Genomic DNA, 18,695 nt, shown 5'->3' with positions numbered 1-18,695 from the left:
TGTAAAAGCGTTGACCGAAGTACATTTTGTATGAAGCGGGGAAGCGCTTCATACTAAAAATTTGCGCACGGTCAACGCTTTTACAACCCTATGAAGTTACAAAAAGAAGTATTCAATACTTATAATTATATTTTTTTTAGCGATGGTCATGAAAAAACGAATTTCATTATTGTTTTATTTAATTCCCCTGTGCACTTTATTGTGGGACCATGTCACGGTGGGTATGGTTGTCCTGCGAGAGAACGTTCTGTGCTGGTGATTCGGTCCTGACGGGTGCTGGTGGGTCCTGATTCTGTGCTGGTGGGTTTGTTTACATTGTATCAGAACGACAATAAAACGACTGTTTTGTTGCTTAGTTTTTCTCTGATAAGTCATAAGTACCATGCAAAGTATATTACAACAATATTTTATTGCAAAAGTCGTGCAAGTTCGTTAAACGAAATTGTCCTGACGCTGTGCTGGTGATAAGAAAAACGGTCCTGGTTCTGTGCTCCTATGTCCTGGTTCTGTGCCTTTAAATTTTAGTAAAACGTGGCAATTATTCAAGATCATTGATGCTTAACTGTAATTGACTCATTAGCTGTTATCTGTGTTCTTAAAATTGACATTATTGTGAATCTGTTTACTGCAATTATGAAAAAAGAACCCATTAATACAAGACTTACAAATCCAAGAGTCGCCGGACTTGGACCGGGCGCTAAAATGTTTGGGGATTTAACATGTTTTGTACGAATCAAAAACAAACAAAGTTGACCAAGGCAAACAATCAGACTCAGGTGAGCCTGAACACTTCTTAGATGAGTTTGGATAATGAATTCAGTGTAATCTAAACATCCTGAATTTTGTTTCTCTGACAAATTTGTATGATACTGTAGATACTTTTCTTTTTATTCAACCAAATGAAACTCGGCCTTGTTTCTGTGCGTTAGAATCATGTGTCTTTCAGCAGCTACAATCAGATTTCTTTGTAAACAAGTTAGTGCTGACTAAAGGATGACTAGTCTATTATAGTATTGTGGTTTTTTTTTTATGTGTTTTAAGGTTTTTTTTTTTGGGGGGGGGGGGGGGAGTAAGAGGGACATCTGAATTTGTCAGAGAATGAAGACGATATAACCTAGATAACACTACCAGAAATAAGATTTTTTAAGTTTTGCATTTTATAATCCCAAAAGAAAGTCTGTAGTCAAAGATTTTTGATAAAAAAATAAGAAAGGGGGGGGGGGGGGGGGGGGGTGAATGATGTGTCCTACTTTTCTATATTTAAATATATTTCATGAATAAAAATAAAAATATCCCTTAATTTTAATTAAAATTGAGTGAAAAATGAGTGAACGGAAAAAAATACCAGACTAGAAATACTTATTTAAATATTGGTAATAACACGAGGCTTTTAAGTAGTTCCAAATACACCTTCTCTGTAGTAATGACTCGTAAGTGAGGTATTTCACTTCACGCATTTATTTCATTTTTTGATACAGTGAATTCTTAGTACTATAACATTAACATGAAACCTTTGTATATATTTTTTTTTAAATCGAATCTAAAGCCAGATATATCAAACATTTGTTTTCTATATATATGTGTTTTCAGGACAAAACAATCAACTCAAACACGCCTTGGAAGTAGAATGCGATAAAATGATTGCCCCCCCCCCCCCCAAAAAAAAGAGCTGTTGCTGGATAGGGAAGGAGGATTAGCTATGCAAATTAAAATCAATATTTTATCTTTTCGTGTAAGTTTTTTTTTCAGTTGAATGTATACTTGTTTGCACCGACAGAAATCGGTTTTGTCAAGGATTTGAATAGTATAATATTTGATAAATATAGATTGTAGATACTTACATATCGATGTCTATTTGTTTAGGTGATGCAAATGTCAGCCATTAATCAGAGCTAGTTTAGCATTTTCCAGATGCATCACGGGTAATCTCACAAAATCTCGCGCCGCAGAAGATATTATACTACAGTCTATGCAAAAGCCCACGAGATTCCAATCCTTCTTACTATACAAATCCTTGGTTTTGTTAAATGTGCTTTTAATTTCAAAAATTAAAATATCTCGTAGCTTCATACTACCAATTAAGTGATAATTATAAAAGTATATAAGATGCAAAAAAAAAAACCTAAATTATACACCTACATTTAACTTTTAAAAGCCATAACAGTTGAAAATCAAAGTACTGATGTACTGAACATCGGAGGACAGCTGTCCGATGGATATTATGATAAAGACTTGTCTCAGAAAAAAAATCACATCTCTATACCTGAAAGTAAGGTTTGTTTACAGATATAATCCTTTTTCTAGGACAAATTCGTGTGTTGATAATAAATTAATGACAGGGAATTCGTCCTCACCGTAATGACTATTATATTGTAGTGATACAACTCAGTATACTCTGGTGTATTGTTATTTATTATATTCATACTTTTTATTACAGCTACATGTATATATAATGTTCATGTATTTGTATATCATTCTTTTCTACTATATAAATAATAGTGCAGTACAAGTGCATATTGGACACTCTATTGAAAGAATTCGATTTTTCTAATAGAATGGATTTTCCCGCAAAATATGTTTAATCATCCATGCAGAGTTTTCGTTCCTTGAGATTGCAAACGTTCTTGAGATATTCTTCCCCATTCGTGTGCATATATATTATTGTTTTTTTCCTTATATGTATATACATGTGACAAAACATTTTAATGTTATTAATATTTATCTTATTTAAAAAGTGTTCGATGAGTATAATTCATTAAAGAAATGGATTTATAACAAGCGATAAGGAATGTTGATGATATCTCTGTATTCATCATGTTCATAGATCGGTTAAAAACCCAAAACGAAAGTTACGTAATGGAAATCTAGGCGATATCAATACACCGGAATGCCCTCACTGTCATCCGCTGTAACAATACAAATCTACACATTTTACAAAACTGATTTGAAATAACTGGTTATCAACCCGTTTCGCTATAAGCTCACCTGTGGCAAGGGGCGGTGTGAGCTACATGTATTGACTTGGCGTCCGTAATAACAAAAAGAATGCCTATCCACCTTGCACTTTTCAGAAAATTCAGATTAGATAACGAAACTTGGTACAACAACATTTATAACCAATATGAGATTTTGACCAACACAATTTCCATTCAGCACAAATATTCTTGTTACAACAGATAATTAAAAATGCAAAAGTACCAGTTTCAACCTCTTTAGTTTGTTTAATCATATATATGAAACTACTATAACACAGTGTGTTATAGTAGTCTCAGTGTTATAGTTGTCTGAGTTATAAGGTAGTGATATATGTCGTATGCTACGGTTAAATACGAAACTAGGTTAAAATAACGTAGCTAACTATAAGGAGACTCACATTATCCGATAAATTGATAGTGATCAATCTCTGTGTAATAGTAGTCTCAGTTTATATATGTATATGAATATAATTATGAAAGACAGCATGGTCACCAGTATGTGAAGTCCCTAGCTGTCATCTGAAGTTAATACTAAGCATAGCTCTAGAAATCATTACAGATAATCACTACATTTAAAAAAAAAATCTCTCTTGTTTTCGAAGTTTTTGTAGTTTTGTTTTACCTAAACAAATTGACACACACATAAGTATAGTATTGTTTTTAACTTGTGTTCAATATATACATGGATAACACCGGTTACTAGGATAATAATCCTGTCACGTATGAATTTGGTAAAATAAATCAGAAAAAAAGATGGAAATATGAAAATTTACGTGCGATGGGTGCAACAGCATACCGACAATTAACATGGCTCACCAGGGTTGAATCTTAAAAGTAAATCAAACTCAATAAAAATTTTATTTAAATATAAAAAAAAGAAGATGTGCTTATGATTGCCAATGAGATAACTGTCCGCCAAGAGACCAAAATGAAACAGAAATTAACAACTACATGTATAGGTCACCTTTGTTCTGTTCGTTCCAACAAAGTTATTGAGATTTTGTTGAGAATTTAACAATTTACGACAATAAGAAGCTGTTTAGAGTTTAATGCAAAGAATTTTTAAAGTCTTTCGCCAGTACATACTATATTATTTTTCTTATCCTAGTTTAACTTCCATGCAATCTCTACCCCTTCATGATCATTAACTGTGAAATACTTCTCGGTATCTTCTCAATTAAGATGTCTGATTTAGACAAAGTTTAAGATTGAAATAAACAATTAATTTCCCCATAGGCGACAATGGTAGCCTTTTTCGAGACACAGACTTTAGGAAGTTGATTTTTTTAACGAAACCTTGCTAGAATCAAAGAAAAGTTATTAGGACAGTATTTTTTGGTCCAAAAAATATAGGTTCGCGTTGCTTTTCTTAGCGTATTTTGTACTTATCTCCCATGCCTATCAATTTTGCCCTTAAAAATACGTGTCTTGTCCTAGCGTTGAAAAGTCATCTCAGTGCCTTTAGGGCTACGGAATAATTTTTATTTTGCCTTTTGTATAAAGCAGAGTGCACGAAGTCTCTAATAATAAAAAATAACGGGCGCACATATCGACCAATCAGGATTCGCCATACTCTTAATTCTGAATACCATGTTATGCTCATAAAATGGCTGCGCCCATAAAATCTAATGGTGTATTGTAACCTTAACTGTTGTGAGCACAAGATTCACTGCACCCTTTCAAAGTTCTGTTTTATCAAACATTAAAACATGAACTTTATGATCGGTACGAGTGAGATTTTTATCTAAGATAACTTGGTTTATCTACCGGTGTTAGTTAAAAATGCGGCTTTGAACTAGCTTTCACAGTAGCTGCGAGGCGAGTATGCGTTGTTCAATAATTTGTCTCTTAATGTTATTGTTTTATGTGATAAATTTTTGTGTTGTTACACCACTGTACCAATGAATGAGGAAAGCGGGAGGGGTTGGTTTGATTGAGTTGCGAGCGGTGTGTGGAACGCATATTTAACTAAATAAACCAGTCAAACCTTAATGTCAATATAAGACCCCCTCTTATAGATGTCGCTTTACTTTAAGCACCTTTTAAAACTGTTTAAGTTAACATATTATGTAAAGAATCATCAATTGAAGGGCATTTAATATCTTGAATAAAACTATTCCAATTAGATATATTTTCATCTGATATTGGACGGAAGATGTTGCTCATTTATGTAATATGAGTTACTATTATTTGAAAGGGCTTATAAAACAGCCTAATGGATGCACTAAAGTAAAAATAGGAGTCACAGATCCGATTGAATACAATTATCAGCCAAATATTTTTGATTTTGTAACATTTGTTTCAAATATGACAAACTTTTTACCCAAAATCACCAGCATCGTATCAGGACCCACCAGCACAATGACAGGACCCACCAGCACAGTATCAGGACATAAATAAACTGAGAAAATGCTTGATTTTCTTAAATTGCACGGGTTTTTCACAAAATAATTTTGTCTTTTGGATTTGAGTATAGAAAGCGGACTTCATGAGCATTTTTGTTTTATTTTTCCAGTTCTAGATTTTCTGAAAATGAGCCCTTTTGTGCTACGCTTACTGAAACAGTTTAGGGGGTCAATTTTTTAATGATTTGCTTATAAACCCATAAGAAACAAAATTGAAAAATCTCAACTGTTTCCTTCCATTTTTTATGAGAGAAAACGTCAAAAATCATCATTTTCGTCTTTGTATACATTTTTTCAATGATCACCAGCACCCGTCAGGACCGAATCACCAGCACAGAACGTTATCTCGCAGGACAACCATACCCACCGTGCATGTGTTATCATGAATGAAAAGTTTTATTGAGCAATACAATTTCTTACGGAATAACACGTGATGTGCAGTTAGCCAATCAGAATAAAGTATCAAAATGAAACATACATCTAATGTAATTATAGATATATATCTTTTTTTCTCACAAACCAAATTACAAAGGTATAGAGATAATTATACATATTTCAATACAATTACAGAAATAAATAATGTACGAAAGTATATAGAGGCATTCACATTTGTTCACCCAGAAAAGTTCAATTTGTTATTGATCTCCTTAATAAGTTTACATAGTTCGTTCAGTTCTGTACATTGTTTTGAATTCATTAAGTCATAAAACTTCATTGTGTTTGGTCTATTTCTATAATAAAATGCAATACATTGTTTTCTACAGTTATCAAAAGCTGAACAATTAAAAATGTAATGCACATTTTCTGTTTTCTCTTTCTATGTTTTCCAGTTTCCATTGGAAATTTCATGATCAAAGTTCGAAATTTAAGAAATAAGGATATTTGCCTGTCATCCAAAATGTTTAAATATTTCTCAAACTCCAAGTATCTTTAAATAAACGATAATTTAATGCTTTTGGTGATTCCTGTAGGCTTGCTAGCCATTTTTGTTTGACTTGATGTTTGATTATATTCTAGATCTTGTTTTCCTGATCATTTTTTGTTGTGCTATTTTCAGTTCGCATATCATATGTCAAATATGTAGGAGATGATATTTTTTTTTTGTATTTGTGTGACTTGTTTGCAGATCTTGTTTTGCTGGCCATTTTGATGGTAACAGTGTCTTTGTATTTTTGACAGTTTCGTGATGATAGCAAAAACCACATTATGGTTAAATTTGACATTTAAATGCAATAACTACTATAAGAAGTCCAATAACGATTCAGTTTACATATACGTGTTTTGCCGATCATTTTTGCACTTTAAAGTTTCTCGACTACTAATATATAGTTTTCAATACCAATTAGTCAAAATGCAAAAAAGGACATTAATTCCTGTACATAAGAAGTCGGTCGACGATTTCGGCAAATGATGACTTATTTGTAGTTCTTGCCTTGCTGATTTTTGCCATTTATAGTTTCTTTCAAATTACTAGTTTTTTTACAATAATTGACGACATGGTCATTAAAAAGCAAAAGTTCCACAATAAGTCAATTGAAGATTCCGAATAACACATACTGACCTGTGCCATGCAATCTGTTTTCTGTTTAGCAACCACGGCCGTGTTTCCTAGATGCCATAAGAATCATTCAGGTTAAGTTTTGTGACTGAGTAGTTTCAGATTTTTAAAAAGGTTATATTGCAACACAAAATTAAGACGAAGAACCCGTATGCATAAAGATATTTAAGATATTTTTCGAACGGACGGATTTTTTCCACTTGTCCTACGATAAATTAGTACTACGATTAGATATTTTAACTTCATTGGTTTTATGCTTATCAGCCCTGTGACATGGTATATTTTTCGTTCAAATTTAATTCTCAGTTACCAACCCCAAATACTAGTATAAATTCATTTATTAGAGAAAAGATAGTTCCAATAGTTCATAGTTAAAATAAATTATTATTTATTTTTTCATTTACATAGAAAACTTTTCAATTTACGGCCCTAGATAAAGATTTATTTATATCTTATATAATAGGTTTTAAGTTAACATTTTGAAGCATTTAAGACGGAACTAAGTTTTTATTGTATTTACTTTGAATCGGGATTGTAGATTCCTTACGGCTTATTTTTAATACTTTTCTAGAATTTTAGCAAATAGTCTTTGTCATGAGATTAACACTTTGACTCAAACCTATTTAGCTTTGGCAGATACAAACTTGTAGACAGAGATTTAATTAAGCTGCTATTGTTATCTGCCTGAAATGTAGGTAATTTCAATTAGCACTTTTGATCAGGGCACGCTATTTTAGGACCGCCCTTATTTTTAAGAAATGACAAATCCCCCCTATTTTTCTAAAAACCTAGAAATCCGATTGGTTAAACAGAAAATAATCCTAGAGGAAATTGAAATACTATTTCTTGGGAACAAATCACTTACTGATTTGTTTCCAATTAATAAACATCTATATTTCAAGTTTCTCTTGGATTGTTTTCAGGTTAGTGAAATTACATTTATTTTATTGTATTATGAAATTCTTTTTATATCTTTTTAAAAGAAGTCTTGAGACATAGAAAAAGAGTTAGCTATAATTGTAAATAATGTACACTAGATATATGTGTATATAGATCAATTAATTATCCTTCTTTTTATTGCGAATACATGTAAATTAAGAGTTCAAAGTCTATCTATAAATAGCTAGATTAAATCAAGTCCGATAACTCATTTCTGTTATGATAAAAATAGAAAAGGCGCTTTGTAAATGAAAGCAAGTTTTTACTTAGGAAAAGATGTTTAGAATCATGGTAAGACTTGGTTGCCTAAAGAATTTCTATAATATTATCTATAGCAAGGTTGTCTTAATATTCTATGCGTATAGAATCAGTTTTAGTCTAAATATTTGTGTAATAATGTTGGCCTACAGGTAGCCATTGTTTTACTCGTGAACTGAAGCAATAGAAACTGTACTGTTATCAGCTGATATAAGAAAATGAATATACTATTTTATTCCTTCAATGTTTTATCCTGAATAGTTTCCCCTATGACAGATTAAAGAATATTAGTAATTTCATCCCATGTTGAAAATGATTATCTCCCCTTATTTTTGTTTAAATCATCAGTTGTAAATAATTAATCTAGTGTATATAGTGTGTAATGCATTTTTAGTTAAAGAAACATACTCATATCTATGTTTTTCACAGAACACAATAACTTACATCACCCTTTTAGCAGAATTTATACCTTGCAAGACACCCATGCATAAAAGTATGATTATCTCCCCTTAATTAGAAATGTATCAATTGTCAAATAAGCATTTATCTTATGAATAGAATCTTAACTACTTTACAAATTATAGAATATAGGTCCACTCTTATCCAAAACTTAATAAAGGAGCTAGTCCCTCCCTTATTTATTATACATGTATTTAAATCCAGATTCTTTATGATTGACCCTTCATGTTCATAGGTTATCTTTGCAAGGTGTGTCTTTTGTTTGTTTGTTGTAGATAGTTTTTGTTTTTAGTATATTTTTATAATGAGGAATGTTTAGTATTTTAAATACCACCCAGTAAAGCTGAAAACTTGTATTTTATTAGGTACGCATAAGTATGTTGCACTTGTTTCTGAATTTCACTTTATCGCTTTTTTTTCAGTAGTATTCACTACGTCTTAATGTTGATTGTTTGAGTTTCACAAATTAATGATAATGATGTGTATTACTATATAGGTTTTGCTTTATACATCACAAATATGTATGTTTATATGTATCATCGATAATATCCATTAACCCATGATTTTAATGTATAGCCCTTTGTATTGTACTTGTATTACTTTTTATATATATGACTTACTGATTTGTTTCCAATTAATAAACATCTATATTTCAAGTTTCTCTTGGATTGTTTTCAGAACCCCAGTGAAGGATCACATTCGATTACTGGTATACCCAAGTTAACCCGACACAACACCCTTATCCATACAAACATCAACATCCGCAACAAACAAGCGAAATTCACACTCTGTCACCTGGACAACACATGTAATAGTAAAATTTCATGGAAACCTTTTTGTCTTTCCGAGGTAAAAATAAGTACAAATAATCAGTTAGTTCCGTTCCTAGTGTGAATCAACCACGCTGAAGTACGTCCATTATTCATAGTTCATTATTCATTATTCAATAATGAATAATGAAATAGTTCACTATTCAATATTCAATATTGAACAATGGAATGGCCTGCTGCGACCCTTTAGCCCCTAATTATAGATAAACCTTCAACCTCATTCGAAAGCTGATTACAAGAGGAACAAAATGTATATAGTCAATATGTTCCGCAACGAATATAAGAAGACCTAAATGCCAAAATACGCGTGAAAATTAAGAAATAGCCAATTTTGAATAATGAAATGGATATTTTGAATAATGAAATGGACTGCGGCGACCTTTTAGCCCCTAATTATAGATAAATCTTATACCTCATTCGAAAGCTGATTACAAGAGGAACAAAATGTATATAGTCAATATGTTCCGCAACGAATATTAGAAGACATAATTGCCAAAATACGCGTGAAAATTAAGAAAAAGTCAATTTTGAATAATGAAATGGATATTTTGAATAATGGAATGGACTGCGGCGACCCTTTAGCCCTTATTATAGATAAACCTTATACCTCATTCGAAAGCTGATTACAAGAGGAACAAAATGTATATAGTCAATATGTTCCGCAACTAATATTAGAAGACCTAAATGCCAAAATACGCGTGAAAATTAAGAAATAGCCAATTTTGAATAATGAAATGGATATTTTGAACAATGGAATGGACTCCTGCGACCCTTTAGCCCCTAATTATAGATAAACCTTCAACCTCATTCGAAAGCTGATTACAAGAGGAACAAAATGTATATAGTCAATATGTTCCGCAACGAATATTAGAAGACCTGATTGCCAAAATACGCGTGAAAATTAAGAAAAAGTCAAGTTTGAATAATGAAATGGATATTTTGAATAATGGAATGGACTGCAGCGACCCTTTAGCCCCTATTAAAGATAAACCTTATACCTCATTCGAAAGCTGGTTACAAGAGGAATAAAATGTATATAGTCAATATGTACCGCAACGAATATTAGAAGAGCTAAATGCCAAAATACGCGTGAAAATTAAGAAATAGCCAATTTTGAATAATGAAATGGATATTTTGAATAATGGAATGGCCTGCTGCGACCCTTTAGCCCCTAATTATAGATAAACCTTCAACCTCATTCGAAAGCTGATTACAAGAGGAACAAAATGTATATAGTCAATATGTTCCGCAACGAATATTGGAAGAGCTAAATGCCAAAATACGCGTGAAAATTAAGAAATAGCCAATTTTGAATAATGAAATGGATATTTTGAATAATGGAATGGACTGCGGCGACCCTTTAGCCCCTATTATAGATAAACCTTATACCTCATTCGAAAGCTGATTACAAGAGGAACAAAATGTATATAGTCAATATGTTCCGCAACGAATATTAGAAGACCTAAATGCCAAAATACGCGTGAAAATTAAGAAATAGCCAATTTTGAATAATGAAATGGATATTTTGAACAATGGAATGGCCTGCTGCGACCCTTTAGCCCCTAATTATAGATAAACCTTCAACCTCATTCGAAAGCTGATTACAAGAGGAACAAAATGTATATAGTCAATATGTTCCGCAACGAATATAAGAAGACCTAAATGCCAAAATACGCGTGAAAATTAAGAAATAGCCAATTTTGAATAATGAAATGGATATTTTGAATAATGAAATGGACTGCGGCGACCTTTTAGCCCCTAATTATAGATAAATCTTATACCTCATTCGAAAGCTGATTACAAGAGGAACAAAATGTATATAGTCAATATGTTCCGCAACGAATATTAGAAGACATAATTGCCAAAATACGCGTGAAAATTAAGAAAAAGTCAATTTTGAATAATGAAATGGATATTTTGAATAATGGAATGGACTGCGGCGACCCTTTAGCCCCTATTATAGATAAACCTTATACCTCATTCGAAAGCTGATTACAAGAGGAACAAAATGTATATAGTCAATATGTTCCGCAACTAATATTAGAAGACCTAAATGCCAAAATACGCGTGAAAATTAAGAAATAGCCAATTTTGAATAATGAAATGGATATTTTGAACAATGGAATGGACTCCTGCGACCCTTTAGCCCCTAATTATAGATAAACCTTCAACCTCATTCGAAAGCTGATTACAAGAGGAACATCATGCTTATAGTCAATATGTTCCGCAACGAATATTGGAAGAGCTAAATGCCAAAATACGCGTGAAAATTAAGAAATAGCCAATTTTGAATAATGAAATGGATATTTTGAATAATGGAATGGACTGCGGCGACCCTTTAGCCCCTATTATAGATAAACCTTATACCTCATTCGAAAGCTGATTACAAGAGGAACAAAATGTATATAGTCAATATGTTCCGCAACGAATATTAGAAGACCTAAATGCCAAAATACGCGTGAAAATTAAGAAATAGCCAATTTTGAATAATGAAATGGATATTTTGAACAATGGAATGGCCTGCTGCGACCCTTTAGCCCCTAATTATAGATAAACCTTCAACCTCATTCGAAAGCTGATTACAAGAGGAACAAAATGTATATAGTCAATATGTTCCGCAACGAATATAAGAAGACCTAAATGCCAAAATACGCGTGAAAATTAAGAAATAGCCAATTTTGAATAATGAAATGGATATTTTGAATAATGAAATGGACTGCGGCGACCTTTTAGCCCCTAATTATAGATAAATCTTATACCTCATTCGAAAGCTGATTACAAGAGGAACAAAATGTATATAGTCAATATGTTCCGCAACGAATATTAGAAGACATAATTGCCAAAATACGCGTGAAAATTAAGAAAAAGTCAATTTTGAATAATGAAATGGATATTTTGAATAATGGAATGGACTGCGGCGACCCTTTAGCCCCTATTATAGATAAACCTTATACCTCATTCGAAAGCTGATTACAAGAGGAACAAAATGTATATAGTCAATATGTTCCGCAACTAATATTAGAAGACCTAAATGCCAAAATACGCGTGAAAATTAAGAAATAGCCAATTTTGAATAATGAAATGGATATTTTGAACAATGGAATGGACTCCTGCGACCCTTTAGCCCCTAATTATAGATAAACCTTCAACCTCATTCGAAAGCTGATTACAAGAGGAACATCATGCTTATAGTCAATATGTTCCGCAACGAATATTGGAAGAGCTAAATGCCAAAATACGCGTGAAAATTAAGAAATAGCCAATTTTGAATAATGAAATGGATATTTTGAATAATGGAATGGACTGCGGCGACCCTTTAGCCCCTATTATAGATAAACCTTATACCTCATTCGAAAGCTGATTACAAGAGGAACAAAATGTATATAGTCAATATGTTCCGCAACGAATATTAGAAGACCTAAATGCCAAAATACGCGTGAAAATTAAGAAATAGCCAATTTTGAATAATGAAATGGATATTTTGAACAATGGAATGGCCTGCTGCGACCCTTTAGCCCCTAATTATAGATAAACCTTCAACCTCATTCGAAAGCTGATTACAAGAGGAACAAAATGTATATAGTCAATATGTTCCGCAACGAATATTGGAAGAGCTAAATGCCAAAATACGCGTGAAAATTAAGAAATAGCCAATTTTGAATAATGAAATGGATATTTTGAATAATGGAATGGACTGCGGCGACCCTTTAGCCCCTATTATAGATAAACCTTATACCTCATTCGAAAGCTGATTACAAGAGGAACAAAATGTATATAGTCAATATGTTCCGCAACGAATATTAGAAGAGCTAAATGCCAAAATACGCGTGAAAATTAAGAAATAGCCAATTTTGAATAATGAAATGGATATTTTGAACAATGGAATGGCCTGCTGCGACCCTTTAGCCCCTAATTATAGATAAACCTTCAACCTCATTCGAAAGCTGATTACAAGAGGAACAAAATGTATATAGTCAATATGTTCCGCAACGAATATAAGAAGACCTAAATGCCAAAATACGCGTGAAAATTAAGAAATAGCCAATTTTGAATAATGAAATGGATATTTTGAATAATGAAATGGACTGCGGCGACCTTTTAGCCCCTAATTATAGATAAATCTTATACCTCATTCGAAAACTGATTACAAGAGGAACAAAATGTATATAGTCAATATGTTCCGCAACGAATATTAGAAGACCTGATTGCCAAAATACGCGTGAAAATTAAGAAAAAGTCAAGTTTGAATAATGAAATGGATATTTTGAATAATGGAATGGACTGCAGCGACCCTTTAGCCCCTATTAAAGATAAACCTTATACCTCATTCGAAAGCTGGTTACAAGAGGAATAAAATGTATATAGTCAATATGTACCGCAACGAATATTAGAAGAGCTAAATGCCAAAATACGCGTGAAAATTAAGAAATAGCCAATTTTGAATAATGAAATGGATATTTTGAATAATGGAATGGAGTGCGGCGACCCTTTAGCCCCTAAATATAGACAAACCTTATACCTCATTCGAAAGCTGATTACAAGAGGAACATCATGCTTATAGTCAATATGTTCCGCAACGAATATTGGAAGAGCTAAATGCCAAAATACGCGTGAAAATTAAGAAATAGCCAATTTTGAATAATGAAATGGATATTTTGAATAATGGAATGGACTGCGGCGACCCTTTAGCCCCTATTATAGATAAACCTTATACCTCATTCGAAAGCTGATTACAAGAGGAACAAAATGTATATAGTCAATATGTTCCGCAACGAATATTAGAAGACCTAAATGCCAAAATACGCGTGAAAATTAAGAAATAGCCAATTTTGAATAATGAAATGGATATTTTGAACAATGGAATGGCCTGCTGCGACCCTTTAGCCCCTAATTATAGATAAACCTTCAACCTCATTCGAAAGCTGATTACAAGAGGAACAAAATGTATATAGTCAATATGTTCCGCAACGAATATAAGAAGACCTAAATGCCAAAATACGCGTGAAAATTAAGAAATAGCCAATTTTGAATAATGAAATGGATATTTTGAATAATGGAATGGACTGCTGCGACCCTTTAGCCCCTAATTATAGATAAACCTTATACCTCATTCGAAAGCTGATTACAAGAGGAACAACATGTATATAGTCAATATGTTCCGCAACGAATATTAGAAGAGCTAAATGCCAAAATACGCGTGAAAATTAAGAAATAGCCAATTTTGAATAATGAAATGGATATTTTGAATAATGGAATGGAGTGCGGCGACCCTTTAGCCCCTAATTATAGATAAACCTTATACCTCATTCGAAAGCTGATTACAAGAGGAAGAACATGCTTATAATCAATATGTTCCGCAACGAATATTAGAGGAGTAACGAAGGACTCAAATATCGAAATACGCGTGAACATTGAGAAAAATCCAATTTTGAATAATGGAAGGGACTGGCAGGACCCTTCAGCCCCTAATTACAGATATATATTATACATCAATCGAAAGCTTATTTATAGAGGAACAAAACGTATATAGTCTATATGTTCCGCAACGCATATTAGAGGAATAACGAAGGAATTTAATATCGAAATACGCGTCAACATTGAGAAACAGCCAATTTTGAATAATGAAATGGAAATTTTGAATAATGGAATGGACTGGCAGGACCCTTCAGCCCCTAATTACAAATATATATTATACCTTGATCGAAAGCTTATTAATAGAGGAACAAAATGTATATAGTCAATATGTTCCGCAACGCATATTAGAGGAGTAACGAAGGACTTCAATATCGAACTACGCGTGAACATCGAGAAATAACCAATTTTGAATAATGAAATGGATATTTTGAATAATGGAATGGACCGCTATGACCCTTCAGCCCCTTATTACAGATATATATTATACCTCAATCGAAAGCTTATCAAGAGAGGAACAAAAGGTATATAGTCAATATGTTCCGCAACGGATTTTACAGGAGTAACAAAGGACTTAAATCTCGAAATACGCGTGAACATTGAGAAAAAACTTACTTTGAATAATGGAATGGACTGCTGCAACCCTTCAGTCCCAAATCAAGGCAAAATTTATACACTAAATTAAAGCTTATTGATAGAGGAATAAACTGAGTATAAACGATATGTGCCGCAATGACCATTAGAGGGTTTACGGAGGATCAAATGCCAAAATACGCGTGAAAATTAAGAAATAGCCAATTTTGAATAATGAAATAGATATTTTGAATAATGGAATGGAATGCTGTGACCCTTTAGCCCTTAATTATAGATAAACCTTACACCTCATTAGAAAGCTTATTACGAGAGGAACACGCTGAAATGTCTCGCCTTCTTTACTAATCATTGATATTATTTTGATAGTCTTAAATATAAAGCTTTATTACAACTGTCACATAAACTCAACATAAACCAAGAAAATGAAACATTGATCAATTAACCATGAAAATAAGGTCAAGGTCAGATGAACCATGCCAGGCAGACATGTACATCTAACAATTCTTCAATACAACAAATATAGTTGACCTATTGCTTATAAATTAAGAAAAACCGACCAAAACAAAAACACATAGAACTTTGCAATGAACCGTGAATATGAGGTCAAGGTCAAATAAAACCTGCGCGACTGACATAATTTTATTATAGATAAGTATGTAAATAATTTCCATACACCAAATATAGTTGACCTAATGCATTAGTATTAGAAAATAGACCAAAACTCAAAAACTTAACTTTGACCACTGAAACATGAAAATGAGGTCAGGGTCAGATGACACCTGTCAGTTAGACATGTACACCTTACAACCATTCCATACACTAAATATAGTAGACCTAGGCCTATTGCATATAGTATTAGAAAAATAGACCAAAACTCAAAAACTAACTTTGACCAGTGAACCATGAAAATTAGGTCAAGGTCAGATGACACATGTCAGCTAGACATGTACACCTAATAATCATTCCATAAACCAAATATAGTAAACATATTGCATATAGTATGAGAAAAATAGACCGAAATTCAAAAACTTAACTTTGACCACTGAACCATGAAAATGAGGTCAATGTCAGATGACACCTGTCATCTAGATATGTACACCTCACAATCATTCCATACACCAAATATAGTAGACCTATTGCATATAGTATAAGAAAAACAGACCAAAACACAAAAAACTTAACTATAACCACCGAACCATGAAAATGAGGTCAAGGTCAGATGACACCTGCCAGTTGGACATGTACACCTTACAGTCCTTCCATACACGAAATATACTAGACCTATTGTTTATAGTATCTGAGATATAGACTTGAACACTAAAACTTAACCTTGTTCACTGATCCATGAAATAAGGTCGAGGTCAAGTGAAAACTGTCTGACGGACATGAGGACCTTGCAAGGTATGCACATACCAAATATAGTTATCTTATTACTAATAATAAGAGAGAATTTAACATTACAAAAAATCTTAACTTTTTTCAAGTAGTCACTGAACCATGAAAATGAGGTCAATGACATTGGACATGTTGGTGACGGAAAGTTCGTAACATGAGGCATCTATATATAAAGTTTGAAGCATCCAGGTCTTCTACCTTCTAAAATATAAAGCTTTTAAAAAGTAATCTAACACCGCCGCCGCCGCCGGATCACTATCCCTATGTCGAGCTTTCTGCAACAAAAGTTGCAGGCTCGACAATAAAAATCCACAAATAGAATAAACACAATGGATTTTACGATTACAAATATGTCTGATCAGAGATAGAATACGGCGCAAGAGGTATACATTCTGAAAAAAAAAGTGGACGCTGTTAAGGCCAATCGAGAACAGCGCTGCAATGATGAGGAAATTCTCAAATGGCAAGGAGTAAGCTTAAGGCCGGACTCAACATGGATTGTCAAAGACATTAAAGATGTTGACACGAAGTAAAAGTCTGCAAAATTATAACCTTGTGCTCGAAAGGGGAAACTATTCGCACATGGGAATGTGAGAGATTAAACAAGCAGCTTTCTACCGTCTTGGCAAAGAGAGAGACCGATGGAGCTGTGCAATTTTTGAGCTATGGGATTAAAAAATCCAGACACACCGGGTACGTTTCACGACTTTCTTATTTTTCATAAGGATGTAGGATCGAGAGTGTTAGGATATGATTTGTAGGCCCCAAAACTGGGTCTGAAAACCAGTGAACTAGGGATGGTGATTTTGGGGTGACGTAAATTGATTTTTTTATTGTTAGGATAAAGACATGAATCCAATAGTGAACATGGAGTTAGTAGTTGAAAACGTCAAAGCCCTGAGAGGTATAGCCAAAATGAACCACCTTCGAGGGTATTCCCGGTTGAGGAAAGATCAGTTGGTTGAGAGGTGATAGAAACGAAGACAAATCTTACATTTCATTGTCGTCCCAAACCCCACACGAGGAAGGATATTTTCACCCAGACAAAACAACTTGGGTTGAAAGGGGTTAGCAGGCTGTCGATAGATCGACCGCTAAAGAAGGTGCAGGAAAAGATTTGGGAAGATAGGAAAGCCATTGGGGATAACATTGAGGTACATTCGCCGAAGAAAGCCTTTAAAGATGTATTTACTACATGGAATATGACCCCATCATGGCATGGATGTGCAGACCTCCCTTGAGGTCTCTCGGGTGTCACGTGGGGAACTTATAGAATATGGGCATTGTAAGGGGCAAACCAATGTGATCATGCACTGTACTTTTGAAAAGATTAATCCAACAGGTAAGGCGGATGATGAGAACGAGAGATACTTTCACTCTGGAAACTAGATTTTCACCGCGGCCACGGACTTGGTTGAAACCCTTGAGGAGATAGATGAAAAGATCGTAAAAAAGATTGCCCGGTGGACCTCTGACAAAACTAGGGAAATGGTGAATACTTCCTCGGTCCAGTGGGGGTGTATCCCTTCTCAAATGTACCTTTCTTCTTGGTGATTCGGAAAATCGCGGTGGTTTAATGGAAGGTATGCTGCCGTAAAGGTTCCAATATAACTTGTTTTCATGCTCCCTATGACTTGCTGCAACAGGGGCCATCTTGATAGCGGTGCTTGGCGGTATTGCACTGGCGATCAAGATCGTCCAGGACATCGATATAGGTGCGTGTGGAGTTGGCTGAAAAGTATTTGAACATTTTCTCTTTCATGGTACGGTTTCAACGTTTGACAATACTCGACTTATCTTCGTTCCCGGTGGAGTAGAGATCGATACCATGCTTTTGAAGCAGCTGATTTACATGTGTGTTGTAAAACTC

The sequence above is a fragment of the Mytilus galloprovincialis genome, chromosome 5, assembly GCF_965363235.1.
Source record: "Mytilus galloprovincialis chromosome 5, xbMytGall1.hap1.1, whole genome shotgun sequence".
Taxonomy (NCBI): Eukaryota; Metazoa; Mollusca; class Bivalvia; order Mytilida; family Mytilidae; genus Mytilus; species Mytilus galloprovincialis.
Note: the sequence above shows the minus strand (reverse complement) of the source record.